This window comes from Strongylocentrotus purpuratus, unplaced genomic scaffold (genome assembly GCF_000002235.5).
Source record: "Strongylocentrotus purpuratus isolate Spur 01 unplaced genomic scaffold, Spur_5.0 spur5_scaffold_19, whole genome shotgun sequence".
NCBI classification, from domain to species: Eukaryota; Metazoa; Echinodermata; class Echinoidea; order Camarodonta; family Strongylocentrotidae; genus Strongylocentrotus; species Strongylocentrotus purpuratus.
The window spans coordinates 19,214,478-19,227,103 of record NW_022145604.1 but is presented as its reverse complement, the minus strand read 5'-3'; positions in this window follow the sequence as shown (position 1 = coordinate 19,227,103).

Here is a 12,626-nt window from a genome sequence, read left to right as displayed (position 1 = left end):
ACTAAGTTTAAAACTTTCTTTTAACAAAACAAGCAAACAAACATTGGAAAACTACAAAAGACTAAATTAAACGTTAACTAAATACAAAACTTACAAATTACCAACAGACAAACAAAAAACAACAACAGAAAAAAAAAAAGCATAATCAATAAAAAAGCGATTGATATACATGTATGTCATCGAAATATTAGAACAGTGAGGAAAAACTATATTTTTTTTCTTCAAAATTGTTCTGAACGGGTCTGGATTGACGGTGAATCCCGAGGGTGAAACATTTTACATTTTTTTGTTTTCTAGAGGATAATGATTGATTGATTGAATTTGCCTCAGCATGGACCCGGCTCCATTTCTCAGATTCCATATGCATTCCTTCTTACTCCTTCAAATTTTGTTATCATTATTTGTCATCAAAGGCAGAAAAACAAAGTACTTCAGACAAAATTACAAATTTGTCGAAGCTCGTAATATTGCCAATATACGAATAACAAGAACAAGAACAAACCACCGGCTGTGTCGAGTTAACAAGTTCAAGTCGGGTTCATGTTAACTTTTACAGGCAGAGTAATTGAAGTTGTCGTTGACGAAAAAAGCCCGATAAACGAAAATGCAGACTTGGTTCTCAACCTTAATAAAAAATAACCTGTTAATATAAATTCCACGTGTTATTAGCGAAATGAACATAACGGGAGGCATTCCTGTAGAGTACACGACATATTATATGCGGTATAGACACTGAGCTACGATACATGTCTTTGAACACGTTCATCATCAGTAACATTATATTATGCCAATCATCATCGAATATCAGAAAATAATATTAGTAATAATATTATTATTACAAATAATTAGTAGGTCTATTTTTGTTATTGACTATTATTATTATTTTTATTATTAATATTATTATTATTATTATTATATTGTTATTATCATCATCATCATCAAAATCATCAACATCATCATCATCATCGTCATCATTAAAATAAATGTACAATAATGCTCACTATATCGACACTGAACTATAGTGAAAGACGTATTATTGTTTGTGCACGAACTACACAATACTATACAGAGGTAGAAATGCTGCATACCTGTAATTTTCACCTATACCCCCAAAAGTAGCAATAACCAATTATGGGATATTAAAATTTGCATTTCACCATGAAAAAAATTAACTACCCATTCGTATTTCTGTCTATACAGTATGTTGACATAAGTCGTTGTAAATAATTTAAACCTTGCAAGCTGAAGGAGCGCCATTTTGTCGATTACAATAGATGTGTGTGCAGAGGGGATTTATCTCAATTTACTCCAAAACTTTGAAAGCAGGACTTTGTATAGCATAACCTTGATGTCATTTGGCTTCTACTAATCTTAAAAACCTCGCAAAGTCGAATCACATTTTGACATTTGATAATGGAAGACGTTTTCCTTTGGAAATACATGGACTTTTAAAAGAAATATATATCTGAATAAATGGTTATACCGTTATACATTAGGTAGAGTAGTTTGCTGGGAAACTGAAGCAAGGATACTGTCTGGGTTTGGAACAATCTACTTTCTACTCTCTCTATTATGTTTATCGCTCTCATTCTCTTTGTATATAAACTACAAGTACATGTACTTCTTGTTCGGATATATATATATATATATATATATATTTTTTTTTTAAAATTTTTTTATTGTAGAAACTGATTTCCCTCCTTCTTTCGTTTCATCCCCGGAAATTTATGCACTTAAAAATTTGAAAACATTAGTGTACATTACATGACACGATGCAGTGACATTAGGCCTGCATTGAGGTGACGTACGAAACCGAGCATTCTCGTTTCCCTTGTGGCGGATCCAGGGTTCTCCGGTAGGAGGGGCACAAGTCCAAACAATTCTGACAAGTTATTGCATTTTCAATGCTATGTGTTCTACTAATATTTCTTTCAGGGGCACTGTTCGGGCACATTTTATTGGTAGTAGCACTTAAGATACGCCGCATTGGATTTGTTTGGGGGGGGTGCCCCTAGTGCCGCCCTTTGGATCCGCCAACGTTTCGTGGCCATTGAGATCATAGCCTGAAAATAATGGGTGGAAACGGTTTCAAGTGTAAAATGTCACGGAGTGATCACTACATGTCTGTTTACATTACCCTACATTGTACTTTTCTATCTGATCTCTGTATACATTGTTCATGTTCAGTGGATGTCATTCAGCACCTGCTCCATGCAGATACATAATCCCGTGTTTACACTCTTAGAGACCGCGTTCACACTCTAACAGACCGCGTTCAGCTGCAATGTTTTAGCGTCACTGCATCGACGAATTTATACAGCCAGCACATTATGTGGGGACTGTACTCATACACGGAGACGGATTGATTGATAGATTGAATTATCAATTTCACTTTTTCTTCAGGGAGGAGGGGGGGGGGGGGTATAAAGCTACGCCACGTTGCGTTTTAACTGGCAGTGACAAAGGAGGTCACCCCCCCCCGCAACGCACACGCACAAAGAAAAAAAAGTGCCCTTAATTTCTCGTGACCCCCTTAAAAATTGTGCCTCTCCCACTTAGTGGTATTGCGCCCCATGTTTACGATTTTAAAGTCAGTGTAACCCACTTCTCTTTGTATGTATGTCAAGTAAAGGGATGCTCATTCTTAAAAGCCTCTTATTTATAGAGTTTACAAGTTTTACTGTTCCAGCGCTGTCCTTTTTGAAATAGTTTGTTTACATCTTCACTTTTCGACAATATAAAGAGCTCATCCTATACCGTGTACATGAGGGTCTTCACAAACCCCACCCCTGTAACTCTACTCTCGATAAATGTGGTCTACCAATTTGCATGGCCCAACAGGAAACTCGTCCCAGTAATACTACTCGGCTTCATGTTGTTCACAAAACTAAACACGTACACCTTGTTCTGTTTCTCTCAATTCATTTACCGGCTTGTGTTGTATCGCGGTTCCCACATCCCTTTATTTTGACCACCTTTTTCCTGACCACAACAAAGGCAGAAAATGCCTCAATAAAGGTATGAGCGAGACGAAAAGACTTGTTGAACATCCATTCTCTCTATTTTAGGCGTACGTGCTCGGCTAAAATGTATTATCGTGACTTTATAGTTGACATTGAAAGTAAAACAATTTCACTTCGAAAACGTGAATATATTGGGCTATATAATTCTCTTTACTCCAAAGCCAGTAATTGGGAAACATATTTCTTCAGTATTTACTTCAAAAGATTCGACGAGATTTTTGGATCTTCGTTCAGACTCCGAATCAGGCGCGTACGCAGGGGGGGGGGGGGGGGGGGGGGGTTAACCCCCCTTCATTTTTTGTTATGTGTGTACTTTGGAGCAAACCCCCCCCCTTCCTTTGAGTTTTTTTTTAATAAAAAAAAATGCCAATGGCTGGCCTAAAATAGGGGATTCCCCCCCCCCCCCCGACGGAGCATGGCTTTGTGATGAACTATTGCCAAGTGCCCTCAGTCAGACTTGGAGGGAAAAACAGGATGAAGCAGGCGTGTCGAAATATTTCCGGATTCTTATAGATGGAGGAAACGATTATCCGGGACACAACACATAATATTACAACAATACAAAAGGGAGGTATTGGTCTGTGGGCAGTGGTCAGAGTTTTACTGCATGGATATTCTGGCTGGTAGTGGTATGGATTATAATGTATGGAGGGGACCCAGGGGCACGCACCCCACGCCCAAAAGGAATCTTTTAGAATCCCGCCTGAATCACAAGAGTACCTTCAGACAGACTTTGCAGAACAACAAGCAGAACAAACCAAACAGGACGAACGAGGCGTGTCGAATGTTTCCGGATTCTTAGAGAGGGAGGAAATGATTATCCGGGAGACAACACATAGTGACATCAATACAAAAGGAGGTATTTGGGACTGACGTGGTTGGTTAATGGTCATAGATTTACTGCATGGATGTTTTGAGCAGCTACATGTGGGGGGGGGGGGGGCGGCATCAATTAGAATATTACTTATGGACACATGTATTACCTTTTGACCTTCGTGATCCAGAGACATTCTATCCCCTGTACATCCGTGATTTTTAGAACATACCTGAAGTTGTGTTGATACAGTTCTTTTATATGCCTACACTGGAGTGGGACAAGCTGTTTAATACCCACAGATAGAATTATCAAGTGTTTACAACACTAATTATTACTAGATTAGATTTGAAACAGAGACATAACAGTATCCTGCAGGTTGAACATAGTCAATTATACTGTTCACTGTTTTCGCTGCTCATAACATGTTGGAAATAGATGGATCAGAAAAGACATCGCAGCAGACTTGCATCACAGCTCAGGACACAGGCATACAAACATAATACTACGTTCACATTGTGCCCACATATATATACAAAATCATCATATTTATCAGTGTTTGAGTGTGAAGATTGTCACTAGTATTGGCGATGTGAACACACTATGTTCATACTGTGCGAATGTGTGACACATCGTGTTCACATGTAGAATAATAGAGCGTAGGCCCGTCATGTGAACAGATAAATATAAAGACATATCACTAGTGACGATGTAAACACATTATTGTCACAATGTTTTATCTCTGATTGTATACTGTAGAAACTACATGTAGGTTAATCCACACTGTGTCCAGCATGACATAAAATTTGACCACATTATGAACGAAACATCATACACCACACTGGGGCTTAGATTTGATTTTGAATTGAGTGAAGATTTACTACGCAAAGTTTGTGGTATAAGCGCATTCCTTTTCCCAGCGTTTTCACCTTCTCATGGTGGATAATTATGGTAAAAATACGTTCTTTCGGCAGCTCAAGCTTCGATGACTTCGGAGAAAGATGAAGACTGAGGGGGGGTTGAACGGAAAATGGCTTCTGTCAAGATTAGGGAAGAATTCACCTGCATGTAGTAGAAGATGAAAGTGAGAATGTTAGTTGATAATGCTATACACAGCAGGTGCCGATGATATGCTATCTTATGTAGATAACTGACCGCTTGCTATTTATAACGCAATGGGCACGCCGATCCTAGAATCGACCTGGCTTATCCATCATACCAGGGAGTGTGTTGTAATGCAGTAGTCTTGATCTAGTCCATCGGGAAACCGCCCCGTAGGGAGGCCTTCCATTTGTGGGCTGATGTCAGGGAGGTGGTACGCTAGGAATGTGGCTCACCAGCGTCTCCTCAACCCGTTGGTTGTCAGCGCTGCGGCATTCTGGTACGGTATAATGCTTGTCCTCCCTATTACGATACGAGGCGGACAAATTTGGTTGGGTGACCGCTGAGTTTGGAAAGCCAGCGTCAACAACAACAGCCTTGCATTCATGCTAGGATATGAAGACTGTCATTGGAGATTAGGGCTAGGCTTTGTCAGGCCCCCTTCTACCCTGCTATACTACACTATTTACATCAGCAATGTCAGCTGGTGCTATGTGTGTGTTTGGGGGTGGGGCTGGGGGCGTAGCCTAAGCAACATTAGTGTGCCGAACTGTTTAGGGAGAATTATAATAGAACATTTGCTGACATGTTGACCATGCAAATTGTTAAAAAAATAAAACGTCCTCTTTCCTTTTTCACATTCAATCTGACGTTGAACTTGCCGCTGGTAGAGGGCGTCGGGTGGGGTGGGGGGGGGGGGGGGGGGGGGGGGGGCTCAGTTCCGAAAACTATCTCACATAATGGTCATCACAGTTTTCAACCTCATTTTTGGTAAATCGTTTGAACAGGTACATTTTGGAGATGTATACGTAATTCGGTTCTAAAAGGGGGCCATGGTTATTGGCCCCATCCACAAGTGCAAACGGCCCAATCGGTTGATAATAAAGCGAATGTGTTTAAAGCCTTAGACTAATTCAGATAGGCCAGTGCCCCCTGATGAAATTATAGCATATCATTTCATAGGCCTACTCATATATTCTGTGTTACTGGTTACCGACTTGTAACAGCATAGCCCACACAGTGTATATCACATAGCAAGCAAATCTCTTTAACCAATGCCATTCTTTGGCAGCTTCACTCCCCTCATATTATAATTATTATTATTTTTAGCACCATTCTGGTCTAAAGTTTTCTCATGCACATTTCGGTTTTCCTCAAATCAAAATGATTTGTTTTAGATTTAATTACTTCATAAATAATTACATTTCTTTTTCATTTTTCCCCGGTTCTGTTATGGACTTTAAGCTTTTTTTAAGACCGATGAATTTTACAAGCTGTAAATCACATGCTACAACCGATTCTGTTATTGTATGCTGTAATTCTTAGCACCGATACTTTTTATATTGCTCCAAATCATATCCCTGATACTTAAGTTTTTGAAGCCATAAATATTATTCATAGAACCGACCCTTGTTTCTTTTAACAGTTAGCCCGTTCTATGATTCATTTTATGAGAAATACTTCGCGGAGGTTAAATTCTGAAATTTAATCGCGACAATTGCTTTGGGCTTGGGCTGGAACGTGAAAATATGCCACTTATTTGACCCCGTTTACCATACAAACTCGAGTAGTTTGATAACAATATGGTAGGATATGAATGAAGCAAGCGATTTGGTTATACCTGTATTACAGACATTCAGACATGCAATCGTATTAATCAGCTGACGTTCCAGTTTCTAAATTTTCGAGCGAATGACGCGGGCGAACATATTATTTCTAGCACATTATTTATAGTGGTTTTGCTATCAAAATATAAAAAAAAGGTATACAAATACAAATAGCTCACTTTGCTGCTCGGATATGAGCCGAACCGCAGCGGCGGTCGCCCGTTTATTGTTAACCAAATCAATAGGGAAGGAGGGGAATCTGGGGTGTAGCGCCCCTAGCCCATTCATCTCTTCGGGAAAATGTACAAGTCGTTAGGACCTTAGTCTGGTAATTAATTTCGAGTTTCATTACTGACCTGTGCACCCAGCATGTCCAGTACACAATATTGATGGCCTACAAAAGAAACTTGGATCTTGCTGTAAAGGAAATGGAATTAATTTAAGATAGTACATGGAACACACATTTTGCGGGTTTGCCATGACATTTATCGTAATATTTAGTTTCCAAATCAGGAAGCGTTATATACAGTATTCATCTCCATGGTAACATATAATAAAGATGTATAGAGTAGTAAAAACGCCGCGCCGGATGAGTCGGTCACTCTCTACATAAGCCTTCTGCTCCCCATGCTAACATTTTGCTGGCTTGACTGTAATTAATAATGGATATACCCCGAACTACGAATCACATTAGTGGATAAATTCATCAATATAAAACTTGATGGCACAAATTGATTTCTGCATCAGACGCGTTCATAATAATGGTTGACCGTATCATCAAACCATGGAGAGAGCGCCGCCAAAAAAATGTTCATAGCCCGATGCCGTATATAATATGCTAGAATAAAATTGCAGACGCACTCAGTTTTTGGTGCATAAGATATATATTCCGCTGGATGTCTAGACTGAGAGAAAGGTCACATTCATTTATTCACGTATTCACATCATACATTTTAGGACCTTCTAAATCGCATCCATATTCTTGGATACGAGAGAAGACGGGAATGAAGTTGTGCATTCGGCATCATCTGATTTAGTCTGGAATTGAGGCTAGTGGGTAAAACGGCGTATGATTGTGAATATGAATCATTAATTGAATCAATTAATCAATCAACCGAGATATAAATGAATGATTCAGCTGCACAATTAACCCTTGCAATTGTTTCGGAACATCGATGTGACGTAACAAAAGACCAATTACGGGAGAAATTTGGTACAGTACAGTCCCGTGTAAGGACAATTTTATCATACGACAATTTAATTCAATTACATTTATGCAACTTTAATGAGCGAGTGTATCAGATTAAAAAATCTACTTAGAGATGCACACCCACATAATTGAATTTCAATTTTGCAACATGCCAACGAGTGAACATAATTATAATTATCCGTTTCTTAGAGCTATGAATCGTATCTCTTTTACATATTAAACTTATGGTGAAAAGCTACTGTTTAAATGACAGTCGTTACTGATGGATGGCACCCAACCACCCATCCGTCCGAGAGAACCCACTTTCAACAGCTAGAACAAAAACTTATTGTATTGGAATGGCTTTAATTTACGTGATGGCTGTTTTCTTTTGGGGGCGCACTCCTAATTTGGGGCACAGCTTTGAAAAGAAAAAACTAAAAGTACTAACTTTGATGGCTATTTTGTCATTGATATGGGCAGTTCGCTATAATGATGGGCTGCCCCTACAACATGAATTAGCCGAGTTTTCCAATGACTTTTGACGAAGAGTAGCTGAAGTCCTGTGCCGTGGCGAAGCTTAATGACGCCTGTGGAGGTGGGGGGGCGGGGCGGTCTTACTCGGTAAATGGGGAGAGGGCAGGCGGGGGTGTCTTTACACCCCTAAATTACGCCAAGAGTCACGTTCATGATCACTGATCGTCTCCAATCACCCTGACTGGGTCCAGCTTCGTAAATGTCAATGCAATTAAATGTCTCCAGATCTATCTCTTCCCGACGTGGTGGCAAGGTTCTTGCGGGAACATGATTTAATGTAATCGAGAATGACATTGGCAAACTTGTGGCACTGGCAAATTAAGGGAGGGGGGACGACCGGCCCTTGGTCCTTTTATACCAAACACACTTCCCCTTGTGCTTATTGTGTTCTTATGTCCCCTTTCAAATTTTAGTCCAGAAACGCACCTAAAATGTGATAAACCTTTTTTGGTTTGCTTGCTGGCTTGATTGTCAGAATCCTGGCCTGGGTGATAGCAGCCCCCTCCATTAAATAATCCCAGATCCGCCCCTTGTTTGTGAACTTCACTTTTAGGAGCCATTTCACTTTCTGTTATTCTTCTCCAAACGAGATAGGAGGCAAAATGGAATGAGTTTTATCGATATCAAATCGTGGATACGTCATCGTAATGGCACTGAAATCACAGTCAGTTGGAACACGTTCAACGACAAGAGCAGTAGTCGAATGTTTAATTTGCCGACAATTTGTTCTTATTCTCACTTCTACCACCGTGACGACCATCCCGCCAGTCCCCTTGTATTCACGTATCATGTATTTCCATTGCAGTAAGTTGACACGAGTTATGCTTTTGTAGATCTGTAGGAAGATCACGATAATATATACAAAACATACATCCACATATACACCCATATATACATTTGATATTTCTACATTAGCCCAGCTTGTACAATCAACGATTCTAGTTTTCATTTGTCACACGTTCATACTCCCATATAGCCTACGTTGTAGTTTGTTTCCATGTAGCATAATTCATATTAAGATGTAAGTGGCACATCTTGAGTGATAATTATCTGCGTCTTACGTAATCCTTGTATACACCATTAGCACCTCTTCTTCTTCTCGTTGATTTATATATTCAACTAGAAATGCCTCCATTTTCCCTGATTTATTTGAACTGATAACAATAATTACACGACGGAAGTATTATGGAACCTAGCAACCCCTGCAAATATTTGCAATTTTAGGCGGTGTTACGCAATAGCGAGAGAATGTTGACTTGACTTGATCTGTAGTATGACACAACGCGAAGTAACTTTCGCTTGATGGTCAGTGCTTATATATCAATCAAACTGGAATAGTAGTATGAAAGGGGGAGGGGCAGGCGCGGATCTACGGGGGGGGTTTAGGGGGTTTAAACCCCCCCTTGGGTGGCCCCCCCCCCCAAAAAAAAAGGGAAAAAAAAGAAAGAAAAAAAAAAAGAAAAAAGGAAAGAAAAAAGAACGCACACTGGAGAGAAACCCTTTCAAGTGCAAATATTGTGAGAAGATATTCAACTCATCTGGTAACTTAGCCAAACACATGATAACTCTGTATATAACTGTGTATTTAACTGTTACTTGATTTAAAAAGACGTTATCATGCACTGCTTTTTATGGTCTCCATTGTGTTAATAGATGCCAGGAAAACATCACTTACGGGGTTCAAATAAACACCCCCCAAAAATCGGATCGCCTCTTCGCGGCTCGTGGACGATGCTCCGCATCGTCATTATTGGTCAACCCCCCCCCCCCCTTAGCAAACAGCTAGATCCGCCCCTGAGGGGTTACTTGGAACGTATGCCCCAAATCTAATGACGAAAAAATAAAAGGAGAGAGGAGGAATCTTTACGAAAAAGATAGCATAAAAGAGGAAGGAGGGAGTAAGAGAGAGAGAGAGAGATAGATAGAGAATTATAGTTAAGGAAAGTAATTGGGGATGGGGGGGGGGGGGTAGCGACGTGAAAAAAGAAGATAAGGGGACACTTTCCCAAACACCCCTGATTAGTGATTATAATCATGATAATAATTCGGATTTTATACACCTGTTATTGGTGTGGCCGCACCCTAAGTGATACCAATGCTGCCCCCCCCCCTCCTCATGACCGAACCTACGCCACGCCTCTGATCAATCGAATTCGGATGATGGAATTGTATGATTGATGATAAACGTCTGCCATGTCCATGCGTGTCTTCTACATGTCTCAATTTGTTACAAGGAAACTACAGTAATAATGATCAATCATTTTTTACTCTATATTCATTTTCATTTCATTTAGACGATATTTGGAGTAGGCAGAAACGACAATAGTAAGGAAGTTCCGTATTAAAATTGACATTAATCAAACAATATGCTAGTTTCGACTGTGGAATAAAATCATTTCCACTCGTCTTTGTAGACCTCCTTCTTAAAAAGTGAACAGTCGAGACGCCCCCTCCTCTTCTCTCTCCCCCCTTTGTCGTTTTTTTTCTTTCTCTATCCATCTCCCTACCCCCTTTCTCTTTTTGTTTTCTTTTTCGCTATTAGATTGATGGGGAGGGGTTCAGGAGGATACAAGTCATGTGCTATGCTACTGCAAACACCAGTTTTATCTATTATTGATACCCGTTTGGAGATCACCGCTTATCCCTCCATGTTGCGCGCTGCGCCACTAAATTCTATTAAATCGTCTAGAATAAAATCTTGGGTAAGATGTACTATTTTGGCATGAAGGACTCGTTGCCATAGTTCCTAGTGAAAGTAAATCCTATCATTCAGCTTGTAAAAGTGAATAAATCCTTAATTATTTGATTAATTGATTGTGCCTAGGGACATGGACCAACCTTTACGTATATAGTCTAGACTTTTTTTAAATGTGTACATCTTTCTTAATCTTCTTCCATATTCTGTACACATCCTTCAAGTTTGTGATTTTATCTGGCGTTGTTATCCATCTGTCTGTCTGTGGCCTATACCTCTGTCCATGCTCTGTCTCACTATCTCTATCTCCCTGTCTCTTTCTGTATCTAAAAAATAATGCCCTCATCGTCTTCAAGTCTGTTTGTGCCTGTCTCTCTCCGAACGTCTGGATGACACTTCTTATTTGTCTTTATCGCTCGCTCTGTCTGTCTCTGTTTCTCTGTCTCTCTGTCTCTCCCCTCACTCTTTCGCTTCTCAATCATACACACTACTAGGTCTCCCTCTGTGCTGTTCTCATATTCATTTTCTCTTTATATATTGCTCTCTCCCCCCCCCCTCTCTCTCTCTCTCTCTCTCTCTCTCTCTCTCTCTCTCTCTCTCTCTCTCCACATAGCCACCTAGCTCTTTCCATCTGTCTACATCTCTCTGTACTCATCAGTATTCTCCAAAGTTATAGACCTTATACGTGTCATTGTTTCTCACGTAGACTTCACACAATGAAGTTCTCATAAATCTTAATTACATCCAGACCACGCAGAGATAGCGCACCATTATCCAATGTGATACCATTGCATCCCGGAGTGTCTTCTCTTAATCATGTTAAGAGGAGTGGAGATTAATCCCCCCCCCCCCCCATCTCAGCCCTCACCCAACTCTTCTCTTCTCTTTTGTTTCGACCCTCCCTTTTCGTGGCCTTCCTCTGTCTCGGCCCTCCTCCAACTATTCCTCCCTCTTTTTCGACCCTTCTCCATTTAGGCCCTCCTCCATCTCGATCCCCCTCTCCATCTCGGCTCTCCTCCATCACGACCCCCTCTACCTCACTCCTCTCATATATATCTGCCCTCTTTCACCCGACCTACTCCGGCACAGCCCTCCTCCATAGCGACCTTTCAAGACTCTCCATCAATTCCAGTGACACAAGAACCGTTAACATTCCTGTAACATTTTATCCAATGACATTGTACTACTGAATAAAACGTATTTCAAATTGTGATGTACTGAATAAACTGTTTAAAAAAAGGGAATTCTAAAGTATCTGGATCTGGTACTCGGGATATTTTATGTTTTCCAATGAGATATCAGGCCGCATTTACTATCGCTGAAACAGATACTACGATACAAAATACCCCCCCCCCCCCCTGTTTGACGATTTCTTACCCGTGGTATACTTGAATGCACCTGATCATGGCTCAGGCTGTACGTGCATACTGTCAGTCTGTGAAAGTGTAAATCGAATCAAGATTGAAAAACAATTTTAAATGTGGCCTGAAAACCCCAGTACTGTAACCTGTATAATGCGTGTACAGGGATGGATGGCTAGTTGCAGTACTTGCGTCTGCGAAAGATAACCACATTTTCTTTTATTGAGACATTTTGATGTGAATAATTATGATTGCATATGAATGCATGGAAAGTGTAACGTATTTATATTCAACTCTGG